The 16495-nt window shown below is 43.9% G+C and overlaps 1 protein-coding gene across 2 annotated transcripts in view; it reads left to right on the top strand.

Annotated features, from left to right (window-relative positions):
* LOC128469649 (adult enhancer factor 1-like) overlaps nucleotides 1–16495 on the top strand; it is a 28062-nt gene that overhangs the window by 8518 nt on the left and 3049 nt on the right. The window lies entirely within an intron of this gene.

The raw sequence follows: 16495 nt of genomic DNA, 5'->3' as shown, positions 1-16495 counted from the left end.
ATAGGTCAAAATTTGGGGTACTCTAATGTAGTGGCAGACTAAGCAATATATGGCCATATAGTGTGATGGAATCCCATATAGTATTCACTGGGTATGCCCTGAATTCAAAAGAATTGAAAATATGTATAGCTATGATTAGTAGCTAAATTCAGTAAGCTGAATGCAGATCTAATGTGCCATAGTGCATTACCTTAACTCGTAACGGCCCGTTAATGTGCGTGGCACATTACAGCATTAAATGAGCATGGTAAGTGACCAAAGGCTGCTTTCTCTGCTCAAATGGTGTTGATGTAATGCCTCGATATCAAGAAGAATCCCTCCCTAGTGCGTCAATATGTGCCATATACAATATGGTGGCAGTGCTCAAATTGTGTTGCTGAAATGCCTCAATATCAAGGAATTCAGTGACACCAAAACTCAAGCCCAGGACCCACTGTCCTCGCGGCTGTATCTAAGAGCGAGCACGCCCCCTTTTATTCATCCCTGAGTGGAGAAGGCGGGGAACGCGTGTTGACACTATGTACAGGGGTGTGTCGCGACCCCTGGAGGTGGATTTAAAAACCAGCACTGACTTTTGCTTGGTGTTCAGTTATTGTGCCATACAGAGCTATAGTGTGCGTTTTCTAGTATTTTGATTCCTGTTACTGACCCTTGGCTACTGTTTACTGACTACGCTGCTCTCTCCGTTCCTGACCCTTGGCTACTGTATTTTGACTACACTGCTCTCTCCGTTCCTGATCTTGCTGTGTTTGCTAATCCAGCCCTGCCTGTTGGGTATTGACCTGCATACCAGGTTTCTCCACCCGATCCCGACATAACTGAGCCACGATGGAACATGCAGGACTGTCTGAGACAATTGCTGCCCTTACTCAACAGTTGGCTAACTTCCAACAGACGCTGCAGGAGATTCAAACCGACCAGCACCAACTAAGACAACAGGTGCATCACCTTCCGAGACAACAGACTGCATCCACTGAGCAAGCTCCAGGTACCCCATCTACTGTAGCATCTCCAGTTGTCGAAGGCGCCACTGCTCTAGAACCTCAGGTATCCCTACCAGAACGATTCACGGGGGACCGAAAGAGATGCATTCTGTGAGATTTTATTCTGCTTGAAACCGCGAACCTACGCTACTGACAGCATCAAGGTGCATACAGTTATTATCGGCCGAACCCCAACTCTGGGCGCATCACCTATTGCACACCTATTGCTGTTGGACTCCTGGCGCTCTTTTCGTGAAGCTATGGATACACTCTGAGGACCCATACAGGGTCTCCTCTGCTACCACCACATTACGAGCTTTAAAGCAAGGCCGGCGGCCTGTGGAGGAGTACATCAGAGTTCAGACACCTGGCCCTGGAGACAAACTGGAACGAACCGGCACTACACGATCAGTTCCGTTAGGGTCTATCAGAGGACGCCCGTACCGTTATTCCGTCATCCTTGGAGGACTTTGTCCGCCTTGCTACCCAGATTGATAGGAAGCTACAAGAGAGGCTCACCCCAGGGCCCCATCTCCCCCCACTACTGAAGAACCTATGCAAATAGGTCTTGTTTGAGGACCACTCTCGACTGCTGAGAAGGACTGTCTTAGATCTATGAACCTCTGTACAGGCCACATGTACAAAGACTGTAGAGCCCGTACCCGTTATGCTCAGGGTAAGAGACAGACCGTCTTACTTCATACTAATTCTGGAGGAGATCCCTACCTATCACCTCATCTGTCTACTTCTGTGTTATTGCAGTGGACTAAAGGCACAGCCCGTTTCACCGCCATGATAGACTCAGGGGCCAGCAGAAACTTCATCAATATCGAGATACTTCAAAACCTGACCATCCCTACATGCGTCAAGAAGAATCCAATTACTATCCAGCTGGTGGACGGAAGTCCTCTCAAGACCGGTCCTATTGTCAAAGAAACCATTCCGCTGATCCTCAAAATAGGGACTGGCCATATCTAAACCATCCGGTTGACGTTGTTCCCTCTCCAGTATCTCTTATCATTTTAGGCCTCCCATGGCTCAGGAGACATAACCCTTATATTAACTGGGAGACTGGTGTGCTTCGGTTTTCATCTCGTCACTGTATTAGTCACTGCCTGAGGGCTAAATCCATCTGCCTCACATAGACCACTTATCCCAAGAGATTCCCCTTCAGTATCAACAATTTAAAGATGTCTTTGAAAAGAAGAGTGCTGTCAAACTTCCTCCTTCCATATCATATGATTGCCCCATCGATCTCCTTCTTGGTGCTGCTATCCCCTTCGGCCGTATTTACCCCCTCTCCGAACCAGAACTCAGTACCTTAAAAGAGAACATAGAAGGCAACTTAGCGAAAGTCTTCATACGTCCCTCTACTTCCCCTGCTGGAGCCGGGATCTTTTTTGTACACAAGAAAGATGGGGGATTATGCCCCTGTGTCGATTACCAGGAGCTCAACAACATTACAGTAAAGAATCGTTACCTATGATGGAACCCTTCATCACTGGGGCCACTGGAGAAGCCTGAGAGCCAGCCTCCTCCCTATTGACTATGGGCCCTGAGTTTGTAAATACTTCTGTGGCTACCCCAGCAATATATCATCCTATCACTTGCTGAGGGGATTATCTCTGGCAGACAGCCAGGATCTGCAAGCAGGGAGTGACCGCCATTGTTTTACTTTATTATCAGACTCCTCCACCCCATGGTGCATTATTATGTTGTCGTCCCCCTTCCCTCCAGTTCCACTACTACAAACATTTACCCCGGCCATCCCTGGAACTGATTTGGGCCTTTGGGCCAGTAATAGATAGTGGAGTTTGGGACCCTATAGTATTGTTAATCTCGTTACTGCCCCTGTTGTCTCTGGGAGGCAGATTAAGGGGGCGGTTTGTATCCCAGTATCTTGTTTTATGTTAATATGTGTTTTGCTGGATATATCCAGCCGTCTGTGTCTAAAATAAATCAGTTCTCCTCTTGTTGTACTTAAATTACTGGTTATTTTGTACTGGATAGCGATATCCCTTTACTTTGCTTGGGGATATTGCCGACGGATGGTGGTGGTTTGTCGTCCTGAAGGGAGAAGTCGCTCTTGGCATCACATTACCCTTTGCCACTAATCCCGGAGCTGTTAGAACATGTATGATCCGCCAAAATCTTCACCAAGCTTGACTTACGTGGGGCCACAGAAGCCATACACACTCGTAGTAGGCACATCCGACACCGCTGTGGGTGCAATTCTCTCTCAGAGACAAGACTCAGATGGTCAACTTCACCCTGTAGTTTTCTTTTCTAGAACTCTTACCCCCACCGAGAGAAACTATTGCAGAGGTGAACGGGAACTACTAGCCATAAAATTTGCTCTGGAAGAGTGGCGACATCTCCTCTAAGACGTTGGTCATCCAATCACCGTTTTCACGGATCATAAGAATCTGGAGTATATGCTCTCAGCTTGACATCTGCAACCTCGATTGGCGCGATGGTCACTATTTTTTTTACCCGGTTTCCATTACATATTACCTACCGTCCAGGGTCTTGTAACACCAAAGGAGACTCATTATCCCGGATGTATGAACTTACCTCATCATCCCCTTTGGACCAGGACACTGTCCTCTCCCCAAACCATTTCTTGGGGATGACACACTCGATATGGGACTCTGTACGTCAACATTCAAGGAGATCTAATCCCCCTGATATTCCTGGGTTACAGTATCAGCATGGCTACTATGTCCATAATGGCCTTGTTTATGTTCCACCCGAGGATCGCCTTCTGATATTGCAATCATTCCATGACACACCTGTTGCAGGTCATGGTGGCATCAGACAGACCCTTGACCTGATCCAACACTCCTTCTGGTGGCCCGAAGTAAAGAAAGATGTCACAACTTTTGTATGTTCATGCCTTACCTATGCCCACTCCAAAGAAATACACAAGAGACCTGCCGGCCTTCTGCAACCCCTTCTGATTCCTTTGAAACCCTGGACCAACATTGCAGTGGATTTCATCACCGACTTACCCCCTTCCCACAGTCGGTCTGTGATAATGGTGGTGGTCAACCGCTTTACTAAAATTGCTAATTTTATTCCCATCGATCACCTTCCTTCTGCCACAGAGACAGCCGCTTATTTCATACAAGAGATATTCCACCTCCACGATTTACCAGTAAATATTGTGTCTGACCGCGGCTCTCAATTCACTTCTCGTTTCTGGAAGGCCTTCTGTGAGCAGTTACGTATACAATGGTCACTATCCACAACGTTCCATCCTCAGAGCAACAGGCAGACTTACGTCCCTTCACCACCCACCTCCAGGACGACTGGGACAACTACTTACCTTTGGCCGAATTCGCTTATAATAATCACATCCATCGCTCCATCAACATGTCCCCCTTTTATGCCAACTATGGGTACCATCCTTCTATGCTCCCAGGTTCTCCCAGTTCCTGCACGATCCCCTCAGTTTCTGAACACATTGGCAAACTTACCAGAACATATGGCATACTACACGAAACACTGAAAAGAACCCAGCAACAACACAAATTTTTTGGCGATCAACGCTCTAGTGTACCGCCCGGGTGATAAAGTTTGGTTGCCAACCAGGCATCTTTGTCTTGACTGTCCTACAAAGAAACTGGGTCCAAGATACATAAGACCTTTTCGCATCTCTCACATCATATCCCCTCTGGCTGTGCAACTCAAGCTTCCTAGCACCATGACAATACATGTTTTTTTTTCACATCTCACTCCTGAAACCATGGACTGCTTACCCTAACCGTAATTCCAGTCCACCTGCTCCAGTCCTGGTCAACGACATGGGAGAATATGAGGTTGAGGAGATACTGAATTCTCGACGACATCACAGCCGTTTGCAATATCTGATCCGTTGGAAGGGATATGACCCCAATGAAGATTCTTGGAAACCAGCCACAAGGTGCACGCTCCTGATCTCATCTCCGATTTTGACCAACGCCATCCACTCAGTGCTCAGTTATTGTGCCATACAGAGCTATTGTGTGCGTTTTCTAGTATTTTGATTCCTGTTACTGACCCTTGGCTACCGTTTACTGACTATGCTGCTCTCTCCATTCCTGACCCTTGGCTACTGTATTTTGACTACACTGCTCTCTCTGTTCCTGACCCTTGGCTACCATATTTGACTAAGCTGCTATCGCCGCTCCTGATCTTGCTGATCCAGCCCTGCCTATTGGGTACTGTCCTGCATACCAGGTTTCTCCACCTGATTTCGACACCTTAACACAACATCTAAAAGGTATAACCCTCCTGCCCCCGTTCACAACCCCCAAACCCATTAAGCCATAAGCATAAAAATTCTACGAATAATGTACATTATTTTTAAATTTAGTAGAATGGTAGAACAGTATTTTACCTAATGAACAGGCATACATGTATTTTAAAATTTTTGGTATCTATTATACAGTTAGTCTGCATATGTTATATACAAACAGAAAATCAATAGCCATTTTAAGGTCCCCCTTTATTCATAATGCACCTTACTTATAGGTATTCCCCTCTGCCCCTGATATGCCACTCTGTGCCCCAGATATGCTTTATAACCCCGATATGCCACTCTGTCCCAGATATGCTGGCTTCTGCTGTCAGAGGGGAGTCTAGGCTGTCAAATGGCAGGACGTACTGGTATGTCATAGGGGGATTCTTGAAATGCGTTTTTTGGACATACCGGTGTGTCCACAGGGCACTGAAGGGGTTAAGGTCTTAGGTACTTACCCAATTATCTAAACTATCGGTCCTTAAAGATACAATGTTCTTATTTTTCAAAAATAAAAAAGTTTTTAGGGCACTGATTCCTAAAACTGATATAATCATTTACATACAAAAACCATACAAATATAAAAACAATTTCCTTTAATAGGAATAAAAATAAATATAAAAATAAAAATAGACCTTCAATGGCAGTTTGAAGGTATATTTGTCAATGTGATAAGTCCCAAATATATAAAGAATGTACATGGAGACGTGTAAATATCTAAAACACAGACGCATATTCAATATCAATAAAAAAAAAACTATGTGTTTAGCAACGTTTCGGTCAAACAGCTTGACAAAGGCCCTGTTTGGCCGAAACGTTGCTTTTTTGTTTCGCTTTCTCTGAATAAAGTAACCTAAGGATTGGAAGCTATTTGGAGTGCTGGGATTCTTTTCTGTAGCAAGTGTGACATATCTATGGACTTCATAATTTAGAAGAAATTCATAAATACAAGAATTATTGCTGTGGCGAGTATTGTCCCCACAGGAAGGACAATAAAACGAAAATGAGTTATTTTGGCTGTTTCCACAACATAAGGGGGAGAACATGGTTCCTACAGGTACACCTTCCCTCCGCTTATACCACCTCTGGGCCGGCTTGGAAACTTGAGATGAACTGGAAAAAAGTAAAAGTTTAATGATAGGGAATCAGTCAGTGTGCTTACTAGGGGCCAAGATCTAATTTTGAGTAAGTCGCCATCTTTCCTTGCCAGAGGCCTACAGACAGAAAAACTGTTACTTTACCATTCAAGTGAGTAGTTAGGTTTTCTGTAATTTCTCCTTTTTATTTTATCTGTTTGGTGTAAATAATCTGTTTATTATCTTTTTTGTATACACTGTGACTATTTTTTGTTCATAATAAATATTCCTTTATTAACCCCTTAACGACAATCCCCGTACATGTACGGGGTTGCCGTGCAACGTGTTAACGACAATGCCCGTACATGTACGGGCTGCCGTTAAGTAGCTGCATCGCCGCTAGTGAGGCTGACCGTGGCAGCCCTCCCCGGAAGAAAAATGGCCGCCGCCGCACCGATCATTGCGGCGGCACCCGGCTAAAACTGCTTAGGAAGCGATCGGAATCGCTTCCTAAGCATAAACTGTGTTGCTGACATGCCTCAGTATCGAGGCATGTCAGCAACACTAACCCCCTACCCCGATCGCCTTGTGATTGCTCCGAGGAGCAACCACAAGTGCCATCCTGTGAATGATGTTGCCGTCATTCACAGGATGGCATTAACAATAGATCTGAGTTCACAGAGGGTCTATCCAGACCCTCTTGAGAACTCTCGAGCTCCTCCTGCAGGTTGAATGCAGGTACGGCATCCGACCGTGCAAGGGCAATGGAGCCCAGCTCACTAATGAGAGTGACTAGTAATGAAAAAAAAAAAAAAAATTGGTCAAAAATGTTTTAAAAAAATGTGGTAACATGTAAAAATCCCCACTGTCACCAAAAAAAAAAAAAGGTTTTTAATAAGCAAGTCCTAAAATTCTTTATCTTTACAAAAATTCCAGCATGGAAAGAGTTAAAATATTGGCATTACAAATGCCCATAGGGTGTCTAGTATTAAAAAATATATGAGTTGATGGGGTAAATTGAATTGGCCGGGTTCAAAGATGTCCCAAATATGGGACATGGGGCAGATGTCTAAATGGCAAAAAAATACACACCTCACAAAGGCGGCATTTTACCTCCCAAATAAACCTACAAACCCATGCATGAGGGGTATCACTGCGCTCAGGAGATGTTACTGAACACATATTGGGGTGTTGTTTGACACGGACATACACCAGGAGCGATAAATTTATACCTGAAGTACAACGTGTGAAAAAAATACAAAAAATTTTTACTACCATAAAGTTTCACAAAGGGTGGTGGTAAAATTAGTGCATGGAAAGGGTTAAAATACCAGCATTTCAGATACCTTGGGGTGTCTAGTTTTTAAAAATATATGACTTGATGGGGTAAATTGCATTGGCCGGCTTCAAAGATACCCGAAATGGCACATGGGGGGAAGAATTACCAGATTTTGAAAAAAAGGTTTTGAAATAGCAAAACGCTACCTGTACTTATTGCCCCATAATGTGTAGAAAAAAGCAAAAAAACATAAAAACATTGGGTATTTCTAAACTCAGGACAAATAGTAGAATCTATTTAGCAGGTTTTTTCATTAGTTTTTGCAGATGAGTAAAAGTTTTCTGTTTAAAAAGTGAGAAAAAGTAATTTTTTAACAAAAAAATCCCCATATTTTATCATTTATTTTTTATAGTAAATTAGATGATATGATAAAATGAATGGTATCTAAAGAAAGCCCTGTTTGTCCTGGAAAAAACAATGTATAATATGTGTGGTAGCCCGAAATGAGAGAGAAGAAAATCTCAGCTAAACAGTAACACTGAAAAACGTTAAAAGAGCCATTGTCCCGCAATATACTACGAGTAAAAACTCCTATTGTCCTTAAGGGGTTAAGTTCTGTCTGGTAAAGACTCACGTTACCTGATTAGACCAATTTATTGGTAATTTGACATCACATAATTATTGTGATTAAAGTATATTGTGTGGGTTTTTAGTCTAATTTATAAATTGTCTTGGTGGTGGCAGCGTTATGATATTAGTTATATCTTTATAGTTAATTGCGGGTGGTATTAAGGGTGGATATTTTTATTTTTTATCACTATTTCTAGGGCAGACAGTGAATTTTAACCCTTTTACTACCAGAACCAAGTCACACGCACGCTTGGAGTGTGGACATTATTGCAAGTTTTCCACTTTACTGCTTGAATGCAGTCTGAAGTCTGTATATTATTCACCATCTTTAATATATTAACAGCACACCATTATTGCTATTTATTTTTCATCTTGAAGTGTGTTTATTAATTTTTATTATTGCGCTTGATAGCACGTTCAGCGGATCTTTAGAAACAGAGTCTGCTTCATTTTGTTATTTTGTGACAATTTAGATTTTTTCAGAGAGCGGAGGTAAAGGCAAAATGGTTACTCAGAACCAGGAGGGAGCCCCTCATTGTAGGCATGACACTCGGGTATGAGCCAAAGATGGTTGGACTCTGGGAATCATTTCCAGAGGTTACAGACTGTAGTTTGTCAGGACACCCCCAGCAAGATTTATGATTTCAAGACCTCCAGCAGATTCAGTAATACAATTTGCTTTTCAAAAGCTGCAATGTGTACCTGTTTGAGTACCAAAGGGCCAGAAAGGAGAATGTCTCTACTCCTCTGGAGGTTTCCGGTTGGCAATAATTCTCAGGTTTCTGAATCACTTTATTGTCTACAGGAAATTCAAGATGGAATCCATCAGATCCACAGTAGTGATTCACTCTCAGGGAGCTTTCATGAGAACGCTAGATTTGAAGGACGCCTACCTTCACATACCCATTCTAGATGAATCTCAGAAGTTCCTAAGAGTGGCAGTTTCTCCTTCTGCAGGGATCCTTCGTCTGCAGTTCCAACCTCTACCTTTCGGACTTTCATCAGCCCCAAGAGTATTCGCAAAAATCATGGCAGCAGTTTCGACTGCTCTCAGAAAAGAAGGTACAAAAGTAATTCCCTATTTGGATGACTGGCCGCTGGCAGAAAGCGCTGAGAAATGTCTAGCACTCCACAGTCAGAGGACTATGTCCCTTCTTCAGAACCTCGGATGGATTATCAACTTTCGAAAATCATGTCTGCAACCAGCTAGAAGAGTGATCTTTTTAGGTTTTATGATAGTGACCCTGCAGTAGATTTTTCTCCAAAAATATAGATAAAAAAATATACCAGACTTACCCTTGCGGTTTTGAACCATCACAGTTGCAGTCTGAGATTATTGAGACTCTTAGGTCTCATGACCTCAACCAGGATGGCTCTTCCTTGGGCATTCATTTATATACATGCTCTTCAGGACTCCATCCTCTGAGTACAAGATCGATTGCTTCTCTAGAAGAGAAGTTTGTTCTCCCTATAAAAGTAAGATACTCCCGGTGGTTGCAAAGTGTTCTTTGGTCTGTCATGTACATGGATGCCAGGGCTGTGGTGCATACCTGGAAGGGCAATCCCTACAAGGTCACCACTGCTGGGGATCTGGAAACTGCTTTTGATCTGGCAAGACAGGCTTCACAGGAAAGCAATAAAGGTACTATCCAACAACCGTACCGTGGTGGCGTACTTGAACCACCAGGGAGATATAATAAGCTTTCTTCCGGGAGACCTTAGCTTCTGGATGTTTATATCAGAGGGACAGAGACTATATCAGTCGATTGCTTCAGCAGAAGACCCATTCTGCCAGAGTCTGAACCACTCAACCTTTGAGACTATTTAAGATCAGTGGGGTTCACCAGAAATCGACCTCATGGCCTCTTCGGCCCACAAAAAGGTGAATCAGTTCTCCTCTCTGTCTCCAGAAGGTCGGCTCTTAGCCATAGACGCCTTTTCCCAGTGATGGATTTTCAAGATTGGTTACACCTTTCCCCGCTACCCCTCATAGCCAAAGTTCCGAAGAAGATCAGAGAAATGCCTGGAAAAAATTATAGCTCCAGATTGGCCCAGGAGGATCTGGTACCCGTAACCTTTGGATGACAAGTCAAATCTTCTTCAACAAGGACCGATCTGTCATCCAAATCCAGCACATCTGAAGCTGACAGCCTTGCGATTGAAAGGGAGAGACTGATTAGACTTTGTCTTTCTCGGGGGGGGGGGCACAGGGAAAAGTAATTGCAAAACATCATCTGTGTTGGCAACTACGAGGGAAAATCAGTAGAAACTGTACCCCCTTGTACTCACACACAGAAGTCTTTACAAAGCCAGGGCCCAAAGTCGGTAGGGAAGAGGCTGGCTCTCAGGCCTCTCCAGGGACCCCAATGGTGGAGGGTTCCTTCACACCATTTTTGTAGCTCTCCTCTGAACTCTCTCCAATGTGTCAATATCCTTCTGGAGATGGGGTCTCCAGAACTGTATGCAATACTCTAGGTGAGGCCTGACGTTAGGTGTGTAAAGTGGTATAATCACCTTCCTCTTCCTGCTATGGCCCGCACGGTGCAGCTTTGTGAGGGGGAACCGGCCATCTATGACCGCTCTCATTCCCCAGCCACTCCCCCAAGTGGCTCTGTCTTGACACGCCCCTTTGTTTCCGTTCCTGGCCTGCTACCACTCGTCTAGCCCGCCCCGTTTTGCATCTTCTGGAATTTCTAGCTCTGCTCAAGGTAAGGAGGAAGAAATAAGTTGTCTGGGAGTGAGTTGTGATGTGAAGTGGCTGGGTGTGGTAGGAGTGAGTTATGTGTATTGGCTGGGTGTGATAGGAGTGAGTTGTGATGTGTGGTGGCTGGGTGTAAATGGGCATTATATGTGCTGGCTGGGAGTCCTAGGAGTGGTGTGTGATTGGAATGAGGTATGATTAGAGTGAGGTGTGATAGGAGTAATGAGTTGTGATGTGCTGGAAGTGATGTTTGGCAGGTCAATGTACAAGAGAGAACTTTACTAGGGCTGCAACTACCTATTATTTTCATAATCGATTAGTTGGCCGATTAATTTTTTTTTTCAGATGAAAATTTTTTTTTTGTTTAAAATAATTTTATGAAAAAAAAAAATCATACCATTAAGACCTTCTGTAATATTAATATGACGTCATATGCCGCCGCTCAGCGTGAAGCGCCAGCACCCAAGACTCACACTCCCACCACTGTGGTCGGGGCAGCGCTGAGGCAGGCGGCGGCAGGGAGCAGAGGAGACAGAAGGGCGCCGTGCGGTTGCTGGAAACGACCGATCGGCACCCCTTGGGCCCCCCTGGCTGGCAGAACTCCAGGGTCTGGTAGCAGTCGCGACCCCGGTAGTTCTGCCACTGGGGTAGTTATTTCAGAGGATTGCAATAAAGCAGCAGGAAATGCTAGCAGAATGTTTGGTTGTAGAGGTATTAGCAGTATAAAGAGGGAAGTGCTTATGCTGTTGTACACAGCACTTAGGAGGATCCAGGTCCCCCTCAGCTGCGGGGGATCTGGATTTAAGTCGTCTCATAGTCAGACCCCGATTTATAATGCCTAGTCTTATAATCGAGCAAATACGGTATTTTTATTGGGTTTTACAATTATAGCAGGAGGTGGGGAAAGGTGTAGAGGGGAAGAACAATACACCAAAAAAGAGAAGGGGAAGGAAAGCGTAAGTCCCGACGCAGCGGGACTGGCAGAATGTAATAGTCATATAAGAGATCACAGGAGGTACAAAAAACAATGCAAATACAAAACGACAGTAGCACGTAAGTGCGTCCGTAATCAAAGTACAACCCTCGGCTGGCAGCAGCGTGGAATGAGCTGACCAGCAGAATTGACATCACAAGCGAGGAACAGAAACATAAGTCCCGACGCAGCGGGAGTGGCAGAATATAATACATTCACATAAGAGATCACAGGAAGTACAAAAAATGCAAATACATAACGACAGTAGTATGTGCTTGCATCTGTAATCAAAGTACAACCCTTAACTGGCAGCAGTGTGGAATGAGCTGACCAGCAGAACTGACATCCCAAGCGAGGAACAAAGAAGACAAGACAAGGGGCTACAGGAAGAGGAAAGGAAACAGAGAAACTGGGCAGTACGGAGCAACGGTAGGGGAAAGAGAGATAAAAAAGGGGGGGATAGGGTGAGTAGGGAGAGCCTCTTCAACAGCACCCCAAGCGCCATGCCCACACCTAGAGTCCCAGCACGGACCGAGCATCCGGACTCACGACATACTCCATCCAATACTACCACATTCTACTGTATTTCTCACTCTGATCATCAGAGGACATAGCTAGTTCCTCCAGTGTTCGTATGCTTTCCACTTTCACAATCCACTTCTTGAAGGAGGGAGGCAAGGGGTCCTTCCAATGAAGGGGGTATAAAGCTTTTGCAGCATTTAAAAGATGAGGAACTACCGACTTCCTATAACTGGAGATCAAACTAGTGGTGTTGTTCAAAACGGTATGGAGCAGTCTGTGAACCTCGGCAAGAGCGCATGAATCTTTTGCCAGAAGGGAACTATCCTCGGGCACTCCCACCAAATATGCAATAGCGTGCCCACCCCCGTCATGCTCCTCCAACAAGTATTGGGCACGTCTGGAAAGGCGCCGTGAAGCGCTTCAGGGGTCCGGTACCAGCTAGTAAGAAGTTTATACGAAGTTTCTTGCAACTTCGTGCTACGTGAACATTTGTGAGGAAGAAGAAAGATACTTTCCCACTCCGGGGGGCTCAAGGTAAGCTGCAAAGCCTGCTCCCAATAGCCCTGAAAGTGTAGTGGGACTGTGGTCAGAGATTGTAATAGGAGCTGATACAACAACGAGATTCCATGAGCAGGCAGGGAAGGCCTGGTACAGAGAAGCTCAAAGCTAGTAAGTTCCCTGGTCAGAGTCCACTTCCCGGGGAACCGTAGCAAAAAAAACTTGTCAAAAACTTGCCGTCAGCCAAAACTCAGAGATCAAGGCCCTGTCCATCGGTGTTGTTGAGAGAAAGGGGCCTGTACTTTGGCCAGGAGGAAAGTCAGGGTTGTTCCTGATAGGCAGCAAATATATCTATATCTCATACATACACAAACACGTACACACACACTTATATGTGTGTGAACACTTATTTAGGTTCTCTAAAGTTACCGTATTTGCTCGATTATAAGACGACCCTGATTATAAGACGACCCCCCCAAAATCAAAATATTAATTTAGGAAAAAAACAAAAAGCCTGAATATAAGACTACCCTATAGGAAAAACGTTTTACTAGTAAATATTAATTCATGTAAACTAATTTTCATATTTAATAAAAGCTATGATTGAGAAAAATATATTTTTTATTTCCTTTTATTTGCCAACCTGCCCCCCCTCAGTTATGCACATCTGCCCCCAGGCTTGCCACTCTGCCCCCAGAAATGCCTTATACCCCCCTAATTGCCACTCTGCCCCATGATGTGCCTTTTAACCCTCTATATGCCACTCTGCCTCCAGAAATGTCTTATACCCTCCTATATGCCACTGTGCCCCATGATATGCCTTTTAACCCCCTATATGCCCCTCTGCCCCATGATATGCCTTATACCCCTATATGCCACTCTGGCATATAGGGGGTTAAAAGGCATTTCTGGAGATATAGATATATATAGATAGATATAGATATCTATATATATATATATCTATATATATATATATATAGATATAGATATATCTATATATATATATATATATATATATATATATATATAGAGAGAGATATATAGAGAGATATAGATATATCTATATATATATATATAGATATATAGATATATATATATATATAGATATATCTATATATATATAGATATATATAGAGAGATATCTATATCTATATATATGTATATATACTGCTAACAGCAATCACACTCCTATCAAGCCAAGGCAGCCAGTACATGCTGGAACCTGGGGATGATAGAAGTGTGATTACAGCCTCCCTATGCCATGCTACCACCCCACCCCCCTTACACATCCATGTTATCACACACACACACACTCATTCACAAACATTTAAATACTCATTCATTCCATTAATCACACATACTTCACACATTAATCACAAAAACCCTCCCCCACCCCCTTACCTGAACTGCAGATCGCCCACTCGCAGACTTCTGCAGGGGCCCGGCTGTGCGAGCAACTTCTGGCCCCGCCCCCAGAGGAAGGATGGGGGAGGTAGAGTTATGTGAGGACTGTGCTACCGTCCTGTTCTCCTGCTGCTAATAGCGATCAAAAGCACGGTAAGCAGCACGGCCCCAGAATGAGCAGAATGAGGTCTGATTAGAAGACGACCTCGATTATAAGACGAGGGGTATTTTTCAGAGCAAATACGGTATAACAAACTTGATGTTTCAGCTCCAGTCTGGGGCATTTATCAAGAGAACTCTCTTGATAATATTGGAGAAAAATCAATTTATTATATAAAATTGATAGATGCATTATTACATTATTAAGCATAATGTAAGCAAGCTGAAGCCAGAAATATACTCAGAGACACACACTAACCCAACCGGACACTCATGTACACATTCCCGGACACACAACACAGGCCACGCTACTCCTGTGGGGTCAAGCAACACAATGTAATGTGACCCTACTGAACCCGACCTCCTTGGTGCATGTCTTGCAGAACCCTAGGTGTCAGAAGGGCATTTGGCAACATGGCATCTGGGGTTTGTCAGGCTCCAGTCAATGACATACATATGAGAAAACATCAGAAATTACACTCTAAGTTAAATTTGACATCACTAAACATCTCATCCAGTAACATTTGTAGTTATGTGACTGTGTTGCTGTATAATAGTGTTGTAAGTTTTTTGTGTCAATGGTGCTTCTAAGTTTCTTTCTGCTCCACTTACCCCTTATCTCCTATACCTGCCCTGTTACTGCCCTGTCCACTTTATAACGGTATTTACCACTCTCTATTACAGCCCTCAAAACCTGCAATACACTCCCAACAACAACTGCAGCCCAACTTTTGCTAAAAGACATTAAAGAAATAGCTCTCTCCTGGATCTCCTCATATCTGTCGAACCGCTCCTTCTCGGTCAGCTTCTCTGGCAAGACATCATCACCCCTTCCACTTTCGCTTGGCATCCCCCAGGGTTCAGAACCTGCGGTTCTCTCTTTATACTTCATCTCTTGGCAAAATAATCAACTTATTTGGCCTCCAGTATCATCTATATGCAGATGAAACCCAAATCTATCTGTCTTCTATCTGTCCTATATTACCAATTGCTTGTATGCTATTTCTTCATGGATGTGACAACGCTGCATGAAACTGAATCTTTCTGAAACTGAACACATTATCTTCCCTCCTTCCATATCCACTCCACTACCTGAATTCTCTATCACCATTAACAACACAACTATCTCTCCTACTAACCAGGCCTGGTGCCTTGGGGCCATCCTTGACTTAAACCTCTCCTTCATCCCTCGCATTCAGTCCCTCGCCAGATCCTGCAAAAAAAAAAAAAAAAAAATCTTTCACATCCGCCCATTCCTCACCCAAGAATCCACAAAAACTCTGGTTCATTCGCTTATGCTTTCCCGTCTTGACTACTGCAACGCTCTTCTGGTTGGCATTCCACTGTCTCGACTCTCTCCTCTGCAGTCTGTCCTACATGCTGTTGCTAGGCTTATCTTCCTTACACGCCGCTCCTCTTCTGCTTCCCCTCTCTATGAAATCCTCGACTGGCTCCCTATTACCTTTAGAATTATATTTAAAATCCTGGTACTAACAAATAAGGCCCTTCATAATACTGCTTCTACATACATTTCTGCCCTCATAAGCAAATACTCTCCTACTCAATCCTTACGTTTTTCCCACGGGCTAAGGCTCTCCTCCTCACTTATCACCTCTTCCTTTTCCCGTCTACAAGATTTCACTCGGGCTGCCCCATATCTCTGGAATCTACTTCCACCGAACCTTCAGCATTCACCCTCCCTCCCAACATTCAAGAAACATCTCAAAACTCACTTCTTCAGAGAAGCATACCATTTTAGCTGCTAGAACTTCCTTGTCACTGATACAACCACCACACTACCTCTCACCCTTTCTCTGTGCCTTATGTTTGTCAAGATTTCATCAAGGTTGTAAACTTGCGAGCAGGGCTGTCTCCACCTAATGTATTGGTTTATCTTAGTCTGTCAATTCTCATCTTGTCATACCCCTTGAATATATGTATTGTATTAAGCGCTGTGTAAATTGTTGGCGCTATATAAAAGATAATAA

This window comes from Spea bombifrons, chromosome 12 (assembly GCF_027358695.1).
Source record: "Spea bombifrons isolate aSpeBom1 chromosome 12, aSpeBom1.2.pri, whole genome shotgun sequence".
In the NCBI taxonomy this organism is placed as follows: domain Eukaryota; kingdom Metazoa; phylum Chordata; class Amphibia; order Anura; family Pelobatidae; genus Spea; species Spea bombifrons.
Note: the sequence above shows the minus strand (reverse complement) of the source record. Positions and strands in the feature narration are given on the sequence as shown.